Source organism: Podarcis filfolensis (genome assembly GCF_964270895.1).
Source record: "Podarcis filfolensis genome assembly, chromosome: 4".
Classification (NCBI taxonomy): Eukaryota; Metazoa; Chordata; class Lepidosauria; order Squamata; family Lacertidae; genus Podarcis; species Podarcis filfolensis.
Window position 1 is genome coordinate 86,921,238 of NC_139607.1, and position 15,397 is coordinate 86,936,634.

At 42.9% G+C, this 15,397-nt stretch overlaps 1 long non-coding RNA gene across 1 annotated transcript; it reads left to right on the plus strand.

The window, feature by feature from the left end:
- Positions 1–3,376: 3,376 nt before the first annotated feature.
- LOC310761007 lies at positions 3,377–15,097 on the plus strand. The gene is made up of 4 exons (XR_014547175.1): positions 3,377–3,564; positions 3,938–4,026; positions 7,742–7,771; positions 14,740–15,097. It is a non-coding gene; the product is annotated as an uncharacterized lncRNA (long non-coding RNA).
- The last annotated feature ends 300 nt before the right edge of the window (positions 15,098–15,397 follow it).

Here is a 15,397-nt window from a genome sequence, read left to right on the forward strand (position 1 = left end):
ATTTCCGCAAACATTTTCAATATTTCAGCCTTAAAATCTGATTCTGGTTTTGAACCTCTTCTATCTCCTGGTGTTCCTCCCTCCACACCCTTCTTCGGTTGATGAGACATTCTCACAGATACCCTTCAGTACTTTAAAATAAATTAAAACCCACCACCACTTCAATCTTATATGGGCTCAGCCCCTAATCAAATATGACACTTGAAATCGGCTTCTATAATTTATATAAGTCCCACTTTATGTTGTCTTTTTGAAGCTTTCTCAATTTTGTATAATCTTCAGCCCAGTCGGTAAATGTGAGGGAGAATAATTAACTGGAATTAACTGGAACCACAAGCCCTTAAAACATTTTCTTCTTGCCAATTAGGCTAATCCTTTTAAAAGTCATAAATTTCCACTTATAATCCAATATTTGTCCCAATTGTAATCCAATTGTATCACGAGAAAAAAAATTAAAAAATAAAAAATAAAAAATAAAAATAAAAATAAAATAAAAATTATTTTGACTTGTCAAAAATTTCCCCTTCTTCTGCCACCAATTAGGCTAATCCTTATAAATTCTTATGAACCAGTTATAATCCAAATTTCGCCAAATCCAAAAAAGAAAAAAAAGAAAGAAAACAAAGAGGAGCAAGCAAAACAAGAGAGAAAAACAAGTTGTAATTATCCTTCTGACCACAAGGGACCCAAAGCCTCCGCAAGTTAGGAGGAAAAAATAAAAAATAAAAAAAATATTTTCAAAATAATAGATTAATAATCCGATTTGCAGGTGACCAGTAAATGTTTAGTCCAAATAATCCGTCGAGTATCCGTTAAAAAAGAGAAGAGAAGAAAAATTCTTTCTATAAATGCCAGAAGGCAAACAAAGGGGCAGACGTCAGAGAACAATGGAGTCGGAGACTCTTCTTCTGTTGCGCAGTTTTTTATAAAAGTAAAACCGCAGTCAGTTTCTCAACTTATCGCATCACAGTTCCAAAGAGGACCCTTAATGTAGCAAATTCAAGCCCTCTGTCTCCCCTTTTAGCTTAAATTCTTCTTAAACTATTTGTATCTTCTAAAGAGTTAGTTTATTGCAAGTCTAAAAGGGGAAAAGAAACAATAGCCGCAAGCGGCAACTCACTTTCACTTTTGACAGCTTTGCTTTCCGAATGCGTTTTAAACTGATTGCAGATAGTAGCCGGTCTCGAAGTTATTTGTTTTTCATCCGGTGCCTTCCCTTATAATTTAAGCCACTCTTTTCCCATAATTTAGGTCCAAATTCCTTGTTATCGAGAGTTAAGCGCTTCCCTTGCAAGCTCGGGGCTTCGTTTTCCGGAGTTAGCTATGGCTTCCCTTCAGCCCACTTACCCTCCCCGCCGCTCTCTTCGCTCCTTTTGGGAGTTACCTGGCGGCTGGGTGGTCTGCGTTTCGGCTCTCCGCGGGAACCTGAGTGTCTGGACACCCTCCAGACACTACTTCTGGGGGTCACTGCGCCCTGTGACACCCCTAAATCCTCCAAAAAAAACCGGGATTCTCCGCTTAGGAAAAATCCCCGCTTGCGATGGGGTCGCTCTCAACCAGAAGTCTATGCAAGCGGCGAAAACTCTGCAGATCCCTAAGTGTGCCGGTGTCTGTAAGCAACGGTCGCTGTGATGTTCAGGCAGGTTGTAAGCTTGAAGCTCCCGAAGGATTGACCAGGAAGGAGAGAACATGCCAGTCAGGCATGTGTCTCTGCCAGAGTCCTACTCGAGTGTAGGCTGAACTCCTGACACGTTGCAGGTGGCAGAGAGAGGAAGAATAAGCAAATGCCACTTACCAGCCTCCACTGGATTAAAAAGCCTTCTGTAGATGGAAAGAGCCGTTCTGTCTGTGGAAGACCAAGCCAGGATATAACCCATAGTGAATGAATTGGGATATAATCCCAATTCAGCCAGTTTCAAGGTTATTAATACGTTGTCTCGACTGCTGTTGACACCATTGAATAGGGCATCTTCCTTGGCCGTCTCTGTGGGTGGTTCCAGTCTTACCTCATGACTTCTAACAAAGAATAACATTGAGGACTTCATACCTCTCCTGGTATGCCTGGTATCCACGGAGGACCTTAAGGTCCACAAATGACAACATTTTGGAGGTCCCAGGTCACAAGGTGGTTAGATTGGTCTCAACTAGGGCCAGGGCCTATCCGACTTGGTGGAACACTCTGTCACAAGAGACTAGGACCCTGCGGGACTTGACATCTTTCTGCAGGACCTGCAAGATAGAGCTGTTCCGCCTGGCCTTTGGTTTGGACTCGGTCTGACCCTTATGTTTCCCTCCCCTTATGGTTTTGATCTATTGGCTACTTTTAAAATGAGGCTGCATATTAAATTGCATTTTAACCTGTATTTTAAATTGTGTTGTTTTTTTTCCTATTATGTTTTTACTGTAATTTTACTGGTGTTAGCTGCCCTGAGCCCAGCTCTGGCCAGGGAGGGTGGGGTATAAATAATTTTTTTTATTATTGTTATTATTGTTATTGTTATTTCTGCATCTTGACAGCTTAGCTGTGTGGTGCCACAAGGCACGAGTCAGTCCCCAATCATATTTCACATCAACATGATGCCATTGGGAGTAATCATCAGGAGGTTTGGGGTATGGTGTAATCAGTATGACACTCAGATCTACCTTTCCATTAAATCTGAATCAGGGGGCGTCATGCGCAAGTTGAACCACTGCCTGGATGCAATGGTGGAGTGGATGAGGGTCAGTAGACAGACACTGAAGACAGAAAGATTGTAGGTAAGTGGTTTGCAGGTCTAAGAATTGGAAAGCCTGCCTGTAGGATTTCACTCCCTCTGAAAGAAAGCAGTTAGGAGTGCTCTTGCAGCATCCTTCATCCATGGAGGCCCAGGTAACACCTGAGGCAAATTGTGCGTATCATCAGCATCAGTTCATGCATCAACTGTGCCCTTTCCTGCACAGGGATACCTTGGCCACCATGACACATGTGTTGATAAGTGTAGGAATGGATTTAGACACTAGGAGAGGATATATTGTTTAGGTATTATCCTTCCTTGCTCATGCTAGTGAGATCAGCAAAGTACAATTGTTTGCAATTGTTTGCAGCTTAAATTTGGAAGCTAAGACAAGGTTGACTTAACCTTCTAGATCCAGAAACAATAATCCAGGATGCTTTAAGGCAGACTGAATTTTCCTGGTATTACCCCTCCCCCACCTTTAAAAACAACAATCATACACACATTGTTTTGTGAAGAAATAAAAGTATTAATTACTTATATAATCTAGGTCTTGAAGCAGCAATTACAGAAGCAAAATGATAACTACTATTGAAATTATAAAAGTACAAAACGTAAGTTCAAAAACAGTTCCTGATCTCAGGCATGCCCATGTGGTCAGCTTGAAAGCATGATGAAGAAAGAGAGACATGTCCAGGCAGGAAGGAAGTATGTAGCATTACAGCTTCCTGCCAAGGCAGACAAAGGAAGTGATCTCACAGAGCTCTCTCTAGCAAATTTTACAGGAAAGCTCTGTGAGCCTCAGCCCCTTCATGTGCCCATCTGGCAAAACATGAATTGTTGGTTTGATGTCCTACAGTAGCATTGTTAGGATATTTCCGTTCCACCTTAAAAGGGAACAGGCTGTTGTGTGTCACATGCCTGTTTACTTCCTGCTCAATGGGAACTTCCGTTTTGTATATAGCTTTTGTTCCGGCTGTTTTCCTGGACACGGATGCAAGCAGTCATGTTTTTCCTTTGTTCTGATCTACGTTGAATAAAGCTGTAAATATGCTCTCCTGGCTGAATCTTCTGTTGTGGAAACTCTGCAGAAAGGGTGTGCACGAATTCTTGGAATGTGTCTGAGGCTTGTGTCGCTAATTGACTGATGCTGTTCTACGGGAGACCGGAGATCGTCCGGAGATGATGTGGAGGTCTGCCTGATGCCTCCGTTTCCCTGGCAGTATCCCAACAAGCATCACATCTGGGCTACTGCAATGTGCTCTCGGTGGGACTTCCCTTGCAGCCGGTTCAGAATGCCAGAGTCTGAGTGGTGAGTGATGCTCCTTATCAGGTACATATCACACCAGTGCTGAAGGATCTGCACTGGCTGCCTATGAACCACATGACAATTTTTAGGTTCTGCTACTTACATACAAAATCCCAAATATCTCTGGACCAGGTTACCTTGGAAAACCATCTTCCTCTTCATTACACACTGAGGGCACTATGACAAGTCAGTGGGACCTGGTTAGCTTTGCGGTGGCCTGATGTTTATCGGCGGTCACTGTGGTTTAACAGGGAACTCTGGGAATTGGAGCTCTCTGAGGGGAACAGGGATCTCCTAACAACTCTCTGCACCCTTAACAAACTGCAGTTCCGAGGATCATGACAGTTTAAAGAAACAGAACACTGCTTTAAATGTACAGTGCAGACAGAGCCTCAGTTAAGTTCTAGAACTCTATATTGTTCCCTGTTTGGACTGTATGTTGGACAAACAAGTATTAAAAGCACAACATTTTTAGAATCTAGCACTGAAATATCTTGCCTGAAATATTCAAAACAAATGCAATACCTTGCAATAGTTACAACATATTGTGCTCTCTATGTTGTAACTATGGCCTGAAATATTCAGCAGCAATACCTGCTGAATATAACTACAATGTAACAGTACTTAGTCATTTACATTCAAGCAATAGATGTGTTTTAACAGCAGTATGTTATGCTCCGATTCAAAGCAAATTACCTGTTTTCAGCTGCTTATGCCTTACGAGGCTTTTAAAGCAATTGACTTAAAATTTGAAACACTTACCTCTGAGTTTCGCACATGGAGCGTATCTATTGAAGCTCTACGGAGTTTGCTTCAGTTGTTTAATTTAAATTTCAGCCTTACCAAAGCACAGAGAAATGGGAAAGGAAAGTTGTAAGGAGGTCTGAGTCTAAATATATAAATTGACGGAGGTTCCCTGCAAAGTTCCCCTACCCACTCCCAATTGAATTTTGTGCAGAAATGAAGGTTTCTGGAGTTCTTGGTTCTTTTGTGGTTTACAGAAACCATGTTTTCTGGCCCAATTCCAAAAGGGTATGAGTCTTTGAGTAATGCCAGTGGAAGGAATTGCTCTGGAATAATCTTAATATTGCTCCTAATAAAATAAGTGTAAAATTCTATTATTAATTTTATATTTTGTTTATGTGTTATGTGTGAGTCAAAGGAAGGGTGGATATTTGGGGAGACAGTTTTAGCTGCCTGTTACTTAACAACAAAGCGAGATGAGCACCACAACCCCAGAGTCGGCCACGACTGGACCTAATGGTCAGGGGTCCCTTTACCTTTACCTTACTTAACAACTGAAATCTGCTCCCCTGTAATTTAACCCCATTAGATCTAGTCTTCACCTCTGATGTATTAGAAGCATAGGAAGATGCCCTATACTGAGTCAGACCATTGGTCCATTTTGCTCAGTGTTGTCCAAGTTGTGTATTTTTGCGTTCTTCAGATGAAGGGTGGTATAGAGATTTAAAATAAAATAAATGGCTCTCCACAGGTTCAAGCAAGGGACATTTCCAGCCCTACCTGGGATCTTCTGCTTGTAAGGCAGATGTGGCTACTACAAGATTATCGGGTGGTGAGGTGAGGAGGTGTATGTGGAAGTCCAGAAACAGAGTCAGTCCACCCATGAGGTCACCCATGTGAGGTGACCGCCTCATGTGGCAGGATCTACCTTAAGATTCCCTTCCAGATGCAAATATCTTCAGCTTTACCCAACATTAGTCACATTTAAAGTAGACCCCCTGAGATAAATGGACAAGAATAATTGAGGTTCTTTAATTTCAATGGGATTGGGGATGTCAGGGAATTCCATCAGAAATGAAAATGGGAGTGGAAATTCCCTCAATTCATCAGAGATCAGGAATGGATATCATACAAGCAAATATGAGCAGTATTTGTTGCTATTGTTGTTTTAGCCTACAAATGTTACATAAATTATTGTGTTACCTATTGTGTTGTTTTTGCCGTTTCCCTTCCATTGAAAGGCATTGAAATTAATTACACAAGTTTCAGCCGTAGCAAATTGCAAGACAAATAACAAAATAACAAAGGTTTCAGCAGAAACCGAAGTGTATCAAAATGGAAACAGTGCTGATTACAACAAACCCCGGACAGGAAAGAAATTGGTACCTCCTGATATCCCTCCTCTGAGTAGAACAACCTTTTGTAATAATTATCTATTTCTGTCCTAAATCAGAATTTTACTTCATTTCTTTGGGGGTTGTTGTCCCTTCCCGTCCCCCTTCTCTCTGGAGGGCCTTTTTTGCCAACAATTTTCTACTGTTTGCATTTCATGCAATTAGAACAAATAGTCATTAATGCAATTAGTGCAGGCCTGTAAATGTACTTCAGATCGATTAGAGGGGAGCTGAAATAACCACAGGGTTGTAAACATTTCAAATTACATTTGGGATTCTTGAAAATCAGAAATGATATGTCAGTAAGAAGCAACGATAAGCTGCATTTTCAAATAATACTGGCTCTGCGCATGTGTGTGTCTTTAAGTCTGTGAAAACCGCTGTGTACTTTTCAGTAATTGAATGAGACATGCTTAACCAACAGATGATCAGGGTGGAAAGAGTTGTGTTAAGAATGTGATTCGAATTGGAAAATATAAAATTAGCAGTGTTGCCTTTCTCCCAAGTCTCCTCCTGGCAGCTGTGTTATTTATAATCACTCTTTCCCATTTCTTTTCCATTTTATCCAGATGTGAATATTTATGTAGCAAGGTTTTTCAGCAGTTCTGGTCCAAACTTTCCCATTCCCCTCACCGTCCTGAAACAAATGTGGTCTGTACCATACAGCAAATTGAAGGAGTCAACGTGCCTGCCAATACCACGAAGGGCATCTGCAAAATATCTTAGTAAACATGCCGTCAAAAATCCACAATGCACAAGAGATGGTTTGCTCTTTTTGCTCAGTTCCTCTTTGCACTGCTTCAGCCTCTCCCACACCCTTCACGGCATCCATTTTGTGACGGCCATTTTGTGATGGGTGGCCCACAGTACCTTCTTAATTTTCCAGATGTTTCTGCTGGCCCAATAATTTCAAAGCACCTGGCATAAAGTATAAAGCTAGGACATAGTATAGCCAAAATCATTTCACAGGAAGCACTTGCCATGGAAGAGGCTGTAGGGATTACAATGCGCCAATCCATTTCCAATTATTTTTGTCAACGGCCAAGGCCTCCTACTGCCTTTCTACCATTAAACAGCATGCAAACCATCTCCTCCCCCCCCCCTCAAAACCAATATCCAACACACTCAGTGTTTCCATTCCAGGAAATTAAATCTGTATGGTGCTGTGGATTAAACCACAGAGCCTAGGACTTGCCGATCAGAAGGTCAGCGGTTCGAATCCCCACGACGGGGTGAGCTCCCGTTGCTCAGTCCCTGCTCCTGCCAACTTAGCAGTTCGAAAGCACGTCAAAGTGCAAGTAGATCAATACATACCGCTCTGGCGGGAAGGTAAACGGCGTTTCCATGCGCTGCTCTGGTTCGCCAGAAGCGGCTTAGTCATGCTGGCCACATGACCCAGAAGCTGTACGCCAGCTCCCTCAGCCAATAAAGCAAGATGAGCGCCGCAACCCCAGAGTCAGCCATGACTGGACCTAATGGTCAGGGGTCCCTTTACCTTTACGTCATGACAAAAGATATTGACACTGTTCAAAATTGAATCTAGGCGGGAAACTCCATTAATAGTTTCCTTTTTGTCCTAGGAATGGAAACAAATGCCATTGTGGATAGAGGTAAGTCAAGTAAAGCTGTAACTTTACAATAACCCGTGCTTCCTTTTAGTAAAACAAAAAACAAAACAACCCAAAGCAAAACAAAGCACCTGTATTGTGGGTGCAAGAACAAAATCGCTGTCGTGGTCAGCACACACAAAAAAAACATGCCAGCACTCCATACTCATGAGGTAAGTTAGGCTGAGAGGCAGTGTATGGCCCATGGTCACCCCATGAGCTTTGTGGCCAAGGGGGATTTGTGTTGGTTTCTGTTTGTTGCCACTGTGCAGTGCTTTGGAGTCACAAGACTCTGTTTACATTCCAGAGACATTCCAGACTGTTGGAAGTCTCACGGAAGACAGGAGACGGATGTGATGTTACTGGTTCCTTTATTTCAGTTGCTCTCTGCTCTCACAGAGAGAGCATGTATATTTCTTTTCTGTCTGCATAGTTAGGAATAAAACTCTTTAGCAATGTAGCTCATGAACTTCTGTCCTTCCCTGTGCTGGATACTCTGCATAACAGGGGAACATGCTTGGAGCCTCATCAAAGGCTCAGGTCGTTAATCATTATCGGAGGCGATACCAGAGGAATCGCTTGGTCTAATGCAAGTCCGACAATTTGAACCCTGGTCTCTCAGGTCCTAGTCCGACACTCTAACCACTATACCACAGGTGGACCAAGCTTGGTGGGGCAATGCCCGGTCTGCCCTAATGGACTAGTGGGTTTGTCATGGAAGGGCACAAACTAAGGTTATGCAAAAAATTAACCTCCCGTCCCTCCCTTTTCTTTTCTTTTCTTTCTTTTTCCCTGGCTCTCGAAATCCCTCAGACGTTAATTGGCAATCGGGTCGAGCTGATTAAATGGCAAATGTGCCTGTGTGTGGCATCCTTCCCTGACACTGTTCTGCATCCACTGGAGATTCCCGCTCCAGATTGTCACTCTGTCAGAGGCATGAATATCACCAGGCGGTTCCAGCTGCTGGGTCTGCATGAGGAGCATCTGTCGAAGCAACCAACCATTTTTCTCTTCCCTCGCGGCCTGCAGGGCACTTACCAATTGTGCCAGCTCGCAGAGACCTCTCTATCTTGTTATGCCACTAACAGCCTGTCAATAAAGGTAGGAAATAGAGACGGTTCTTCCAGCTTTTTGTTTTGTTTTGTTTTGAAGACATCACTCCAATCAGCTCTTTTAATTTCCCCCCCCAAGCAGCAACATACTTGACTAAGCCATTTTCAAGTCTGGTGCCGAAGCGCCATCTCTTAGGAATACTCGCCGTTTTCCATCGTCCTGGGACTCAGATAATTAAGCAATCTATCAAGAAGGAGCTTGGCGGGGCTAGCCTGCTTTCCTCATTGACTTGACCTTGGTTCTTGGATGCTCCCCTCGAAGCTGTGATGGATATTGTTAGCTCTAATCATTCCCTCAAGGTTGCGGGCATCTATTTTGTCCCAGAGATGAGAAGAAGAGCAACATTTGTATCTTTCAAATTACGCCGCTTTCCGCCATTCCGTCGGAAACATCCCACTCCAAACTGTGTCTGGGCTGTGCGATTTGGCACGGCGTTTAAGCACAAGTCCTACTAAACAGGTGTGGATGCTTTAAAAACTGGAGAGGTGGCAGCAGGGAGGTGGATGAATCTGTTGATTCTGTTTTCTCCCAATTTTTAATTTTTCCTGTTTTAAATTCAGTTCTCCACATTTCCGAGTGAAAATTTGCCAGCATTTTAGTACAGTGGTACCTCGGGTTACATACACTTCAGGTTACAGACGCTTCAGGTTACAGACTCCGCTAACCCAGCTTAAGAACTTTGCTTCAGGATGAGAACAGAAATCGTGCTCCGGCGGCACGGCGGCAGCGGGAGGCCCCATTAGCTAAAGTGGTGCTTCAGGTTAAGAACAGTTTCAGGTTAAGAATGGACCCCCAGAATGAATTAAGTTCTTAACCCGTGGTACCACTGTACAAGTTTTGCTAACCATGTTTAATTGTGCAAAATCCATTTGCATATGCTATTTTCACTAATATATGCATTTAACGCATGATTTACCCAACTTACACACTGGCTAGCTGCAGAACTGCACTGCAACATTTGGGGAAGGACAAATCTTGAACTGGGGTTATGTTTTGGTTTTTGTAAATGCAAATTAACAACAACAGCAACAACAACAACAATATTTTTATTATTTATACCCTGCCCATCTGGCTGCATTGCCTGCCCCAGCCACTCTGAGTAGCTTCCAACACATATAAAAACATAATAAAACACTGAACATTAATTTAGGTAAGTTTCTCCCCCATCTCTAGTGAGGAGTAAAAACATTCTTCCTTGCTCATCCCCTTTCTATTGTTTCAGCTGATTAAGAGCAGAGGCAGGCAAAAATTTGTAGAAGATATTTCTTTCCCTTGAGAGCAATTTCTACTTGCAGCAAGAGCAAAACTGACTAACCAAAATCTTTTTTTGGCAGTTGGGTAAAGAAGAGGTGCTTTTAAGAGCAAGTTTCTATCTATGTTTAGATACAATTGGATGCCATTTTGAATCCAGATGGTGGTATAGGGTTGCCATATGCCCGGAATTTCCCAGACATATCTGGAATACAGCAGTATCTGGACAGAAATCACAAAAATGTCCAGGAAAATCCAGACATATAGGGTTAGGGTTATTGGCAGTGTCAATTTTAGTGATTTTTGTTAGAAATAGCTCAAAAACTTCATTGTTTTCGGTGAATTTGCCCAAAAAAAGCTCAAAACTGCACAGATTTTAACTACTGAATTCAAAACAGCATTCATGTTTTGGTTGCTTACGATTCCTGAGCAAAGTTGGGTACAAGACAGCTCATAAAATCTATTGTAATGCTTTACGATTCTTTTGTAGCTATCATACATGCTTAAAATAGGATGTCAGAACTAAACAGTGCTGTTCATATCCATTCCCTTAGGGAGAGCAGATTATGTACAGGTAAGTGTACATTTCAAGTGTCATTAAATGCTTTGTATTTTGAAATAAATTCTGAGAAGTTGGTATTGAAATACCTGACCTATTTTGCATGAAGAGGCACAAACAACTTGAAAATCAACTTTCCCTTCTCTCTCTCTCTCTCTATCTATCTATCTCAAATCTATTTCTTTTAGAGTTTCAAGCAGCATCTAAAAGATAGGGCAGTGGGGGTGAGTGGGAATTCACTCAATTGTGTGTTTGTCAGCAGTTTGAGTATTTTCATTTATTTACTTCCTCCTTTCCTTTGAAGCTCAGAGGCCTCCCAGAAAACATCAGCAGGAAAAGAAAAGCTTTTCCTTTATGTTCCAAGGGATAATGGGCCGGTTTGTCAATTGGCGCAACTCCACTACAATCACAATAATTGTGTAAAAGGGCTCTTTACAATGCAGTCTCTAGCACAGAGCTTTCCTACAACCTTCCCCAGGTAACGTTTCACTATCAGCCAATGAAAAGTCTGCTGCTTCCTTAAACATCTCTATCCATCCTCCCTCACTGCCTGGCCCCTACCTCCAGGGCAGTGGCGTAGCGTGGGTTGTCAGCACCCAGGGCAAGGCAAGTAATTTGTGCCCCCTAACCCGTGGATTTGCGCCCCCTAACCCGTGGATTTGCCCTAACCCCCAGATGTTGCGGCTGGTGCGGCCGGCCCCCCCCCCTGCACCCCCCACGCTACGCCACTGCTCCAGGGTGCCCAAACATGGCTATCTTCAAATCCCTTAGCAAAATATTATTATTATTATTATTATTATTATTATTATTATTATTATTATTATTATTTTACCGCTGCTACTATTATTAATTGAATGTATATCCCATCCTTCCTCCCAAAGGCGGCTTAGCTGTTCATTCCTAACTTTAACTAGGAATGCAGAAGAAATTCAGTTTAGTCCACATTTCAATGTGAACCTATCCATTTCACACTTCCCAAAACAAGATGCAAGCTGAAATTCAGCTCTGCTTTGAAATGGACACTACTCCGACTTTTGCAATGCAGTTTTCCAACCAAATGTGGTGTATAAAAATGTTATTAAAGGGGGAAAGTGTGTGAGGGGTGGGTGTTTTGTGTGTGTGTGTGTGTGTGTGTGTGTGTGCGTGAGTGAGAGAGATAGACATACAGAAATACATTTTATTCCTTGCAAAATGTTGCATATTCTGCAAAAGCGAATACAAAAGAATATGGATACAGTGGTACCTTGGGTTAAAAACTTAATTCGTTCTGGAGGTCTGTTCTTAACCTGAAACACCACTTTAGCTAATGGGGCCTCCCGCTGCCACCGCACCACCTCCGCGTGATTTCTGTTCTCATCCTGAAGCAAAGTTCTTTACCTGAGGTACTATTTCTGGGTTAGCAGAGTCTGTAACCTGAAGTGTATGTAACCCGAGGTACCACTGAATTAGGCAAAACACGTACTAAAATGCTGGCAAATTTTCACAAGGCTTTATTTATTCATTTATTTAGATGCAAACTGGTACGGAACTGTGGAGAACCGAACGTACGACTAGGAAGGGGAGAAACCCAAATTGACAGATTGGTCTGACCTTCTCTGCAGTCTTATTTTAAGCACATCACTGCATTTGTGCACATCCTTGCCTCTCTTGCTCTCTGTTATTTTCTCAGTTCGGCCTGTGAACGAAAGCTCCCTGAAGGCAAAAGCCCCCATTTACTTTGCCTAGGCAACTTAGTGACATGCCGTGTGCATTAATGGGGATGGGGAACCTGTAGCCAAATCTTGCTGGACTCTGCCTCCCATCAGCCCCAGGCAACTTGCCCAGTGATCAGGGACAATGGGAGTTGTACCCCAACTCCCCAACATCTGAAGGACCACAGCCCCCCCCCAATTGCTGGTATCATAAAATAATAATAACAGTACCTTTGTTCTCTCTGTGCCTTACACTGGCTCCCAATGCATAAGTGTACTCCAAGCCACACCAGTCCAGAACCACCTTGATACTTTCATATCTGCTGCACCAGACCAAAAGCAAATCTAGTCCAATTTCCTGTTTCCTACATTGGCCGTCCTGATGCCTTATGTTATGCACTGAAGTTCTCACCCTGGGCCAGCAGGGGGATACTGTAGATAGTTATGCAAATAAGGGATCGAAAGTGACGTCAGTGATTGGATAGTTTTAGAAAATTGTTACAGTTACATTGTACTGGAGCTCTATATAAGCAGGCTGACTGAACCCTTCAGTTCAGTTCTGTCCTGGCCTGTGAATAAACAAGAGCTGTTTGAAGAATCGCTGTGTCATCTGATATGTTCACCCACAACTTAACACCTTATACACACACCTGTTTCAGGTGCTGGCTACTTATCACTTGCTTCCTGATAACGTTATGTCCTCACCCTTTCGTCTACTTCCTGTTAGTCCAGGGCTGCAGAAATTAAACACGGTCAAAGCTCTGGCTTCCACTCATAGTGTGGCAAGACTGTGGACGGACATTGCACCCTTCTCCAAAGCACTGTCCAAAAGAGGAGCAGCCTGCAGAGAAAACTGCAAAGCCCAAAGGCCAGCATTGGCTCAACTCCAGCAATTACTCCTATATTACTCCTATATGTCAAGCAACCCAATGAGAAAATCTGCTTAGTCTTTGCCTCCCTGTTTTAAGTGAGCTATTTCCACTGTGGAAGAACATCCTACTTTGAAAGACGTTGAGATTCAGCTTCTTGCTTTCCCGAGTTCTTGGCCTCCTGGCTGCTTTGCAGCCGCGGTCTCACCTCAGTTCAGACTCTCCACGAGATTGCAGGTCCATCCTGCTCTGGTGGCCCCAGGAGCATCAACTTCCTGGATCCTGCCCAGCACCTTCTTGCTGGAGCAGCTTGTGCTGTTTTCCGATTGGCAGATCTCCGGATGGTGTGAATTAGGAACGGTAGCGAAGTCACAGTGATGCCATCCTGTATCATGAACCCAGAAAACTCAGCCATGTGTGTAGGTTAAGTTCTTCCTGCCACCACTTCCTGCTTTCTCATCAACAGTTGCATAGCTGTCAACGTTTCCCTCTTTTTAAGGGAAATTCCCTTATTCCGAATAGGATTCCTCGCAAGAAAAGGGAAAAGTTGACAGCTATGAACGGTTGTTGGTGGAGGGTTTTTGTTTTGTTTTTTTTGCATAAAGTCCCAGTTATTTGTGCATAAATCAAAGCAAACTGGGAATACAAGTCCCTTCCCTATAAAGCAGAGTTTACGGCTCTGAAGCATCCTGTATCCGACGGGTGTGTAGGCTGCTCCTGTGCAAATGATGCTCTAAATCATTGAGCGTGGCAGGGATCTCTCTGCATCAACTTTATATACTCCCTGGGCAGAGAGAGAGACAGGTTTTTCATTTTGGGTAGTGCAGATGACTATGGGCAATGAATCTGTGAATTACAGTACACAACTCTACAGTTTGCGTCTCTACCACCACCACTCTTAATTTAAGGTGATGGTTTTACTCTTTCGAATAACAATTCTGTGCTTTTTGTAGTACCCAAAACCAGTTCATTAATCAACGAAAGCTTTACCTGACTGATCGGCGCAGGCTGGTTTTAATTAGCGAGGGCAGATTTTAATAGGCAGATCCGCCGTCTAAGGGCATAAATTTTGGTTGTTTGCTTTACCAAGCAATTGTAATCTGGGGGCTTTGCTGTAAGAGGGAAATGAAATTAATTCTAAAGCTAACCTTTCCCTTCACACAATCCGTGGCAACTTTTGTTTATTAAATTCTAAGTTCTCACCTTTCCTTCCAAGAAAGCAGTTCTCAACTTCACTCCTTAAAATTCCAGCATCTCCGAGGTAGGGCAGAGATAGTCTCCCAGCCTCAAACCCTGGAGAGCCACCAAGGCTCAGCTAGATGGACCAATGCTTTGATTCAGCATGAGGCAGGTTTCTATGTTCGTACTGCAGATGGCAAGCGAAGCACCTGAACTGTTCCTTTGCAACATGAAAGAGGCAGGTGCAGCTCGCAATATATCTCTGAAGCAAGCGGAGCTTTTGTTTATTTACAATTTCTTTCCAAACAGGGAAAAGAAACCTGGAATGGGATGCGGGAATAGATCGAGGAAGAGGAAGCGAGGCAGGTGGTTTAAATCATTCTAACTCTCTGTAAAGAATGAAGGCAGCCCTGGAGATGAGAGCAGGAAGATCAGGTGTTTTATATCTGTGTATAAGGTCACAGCAGCACCTGACTGCCTTCCGTCTTGGAAATCGCACCCTGGAGGAATCTCAGGCAATGCTTAACGTTTCAAACAGTCAAGAATGCAACCAGCAACATTTGCTGGATGCAGAGCGGAAAACCTGCATTAGGTTACACGAGGACCACAACAAGCGGCTTCCTTTTGGTCAGGCACAGAGCTGATTTTTCTTCTGCTTTTGGTTGTATGCAGGCTAGAGGATTTCAAATAGGAGGAATGCTCGATAAACTTTAAAGACCCTCTTTTGGATTAAATTCTCACCCCAGCAATGTATTTTAAGAGCATTTGATGTGTTGTATGCCTGATTTTGCAATGTTAGCAATGCAAGTCAAAGAATAATCCTTTAAACACACACATACACACACACACACACACAGAGAGAGAGAGAGAGAGAGAAAGAGAGAGAGAGAGAACAGGCAGGTGTGTATATGAAAAAGCTTGTACATATTTTTATAGGCTGCAAATCTATATACTCATACCCAGGAGG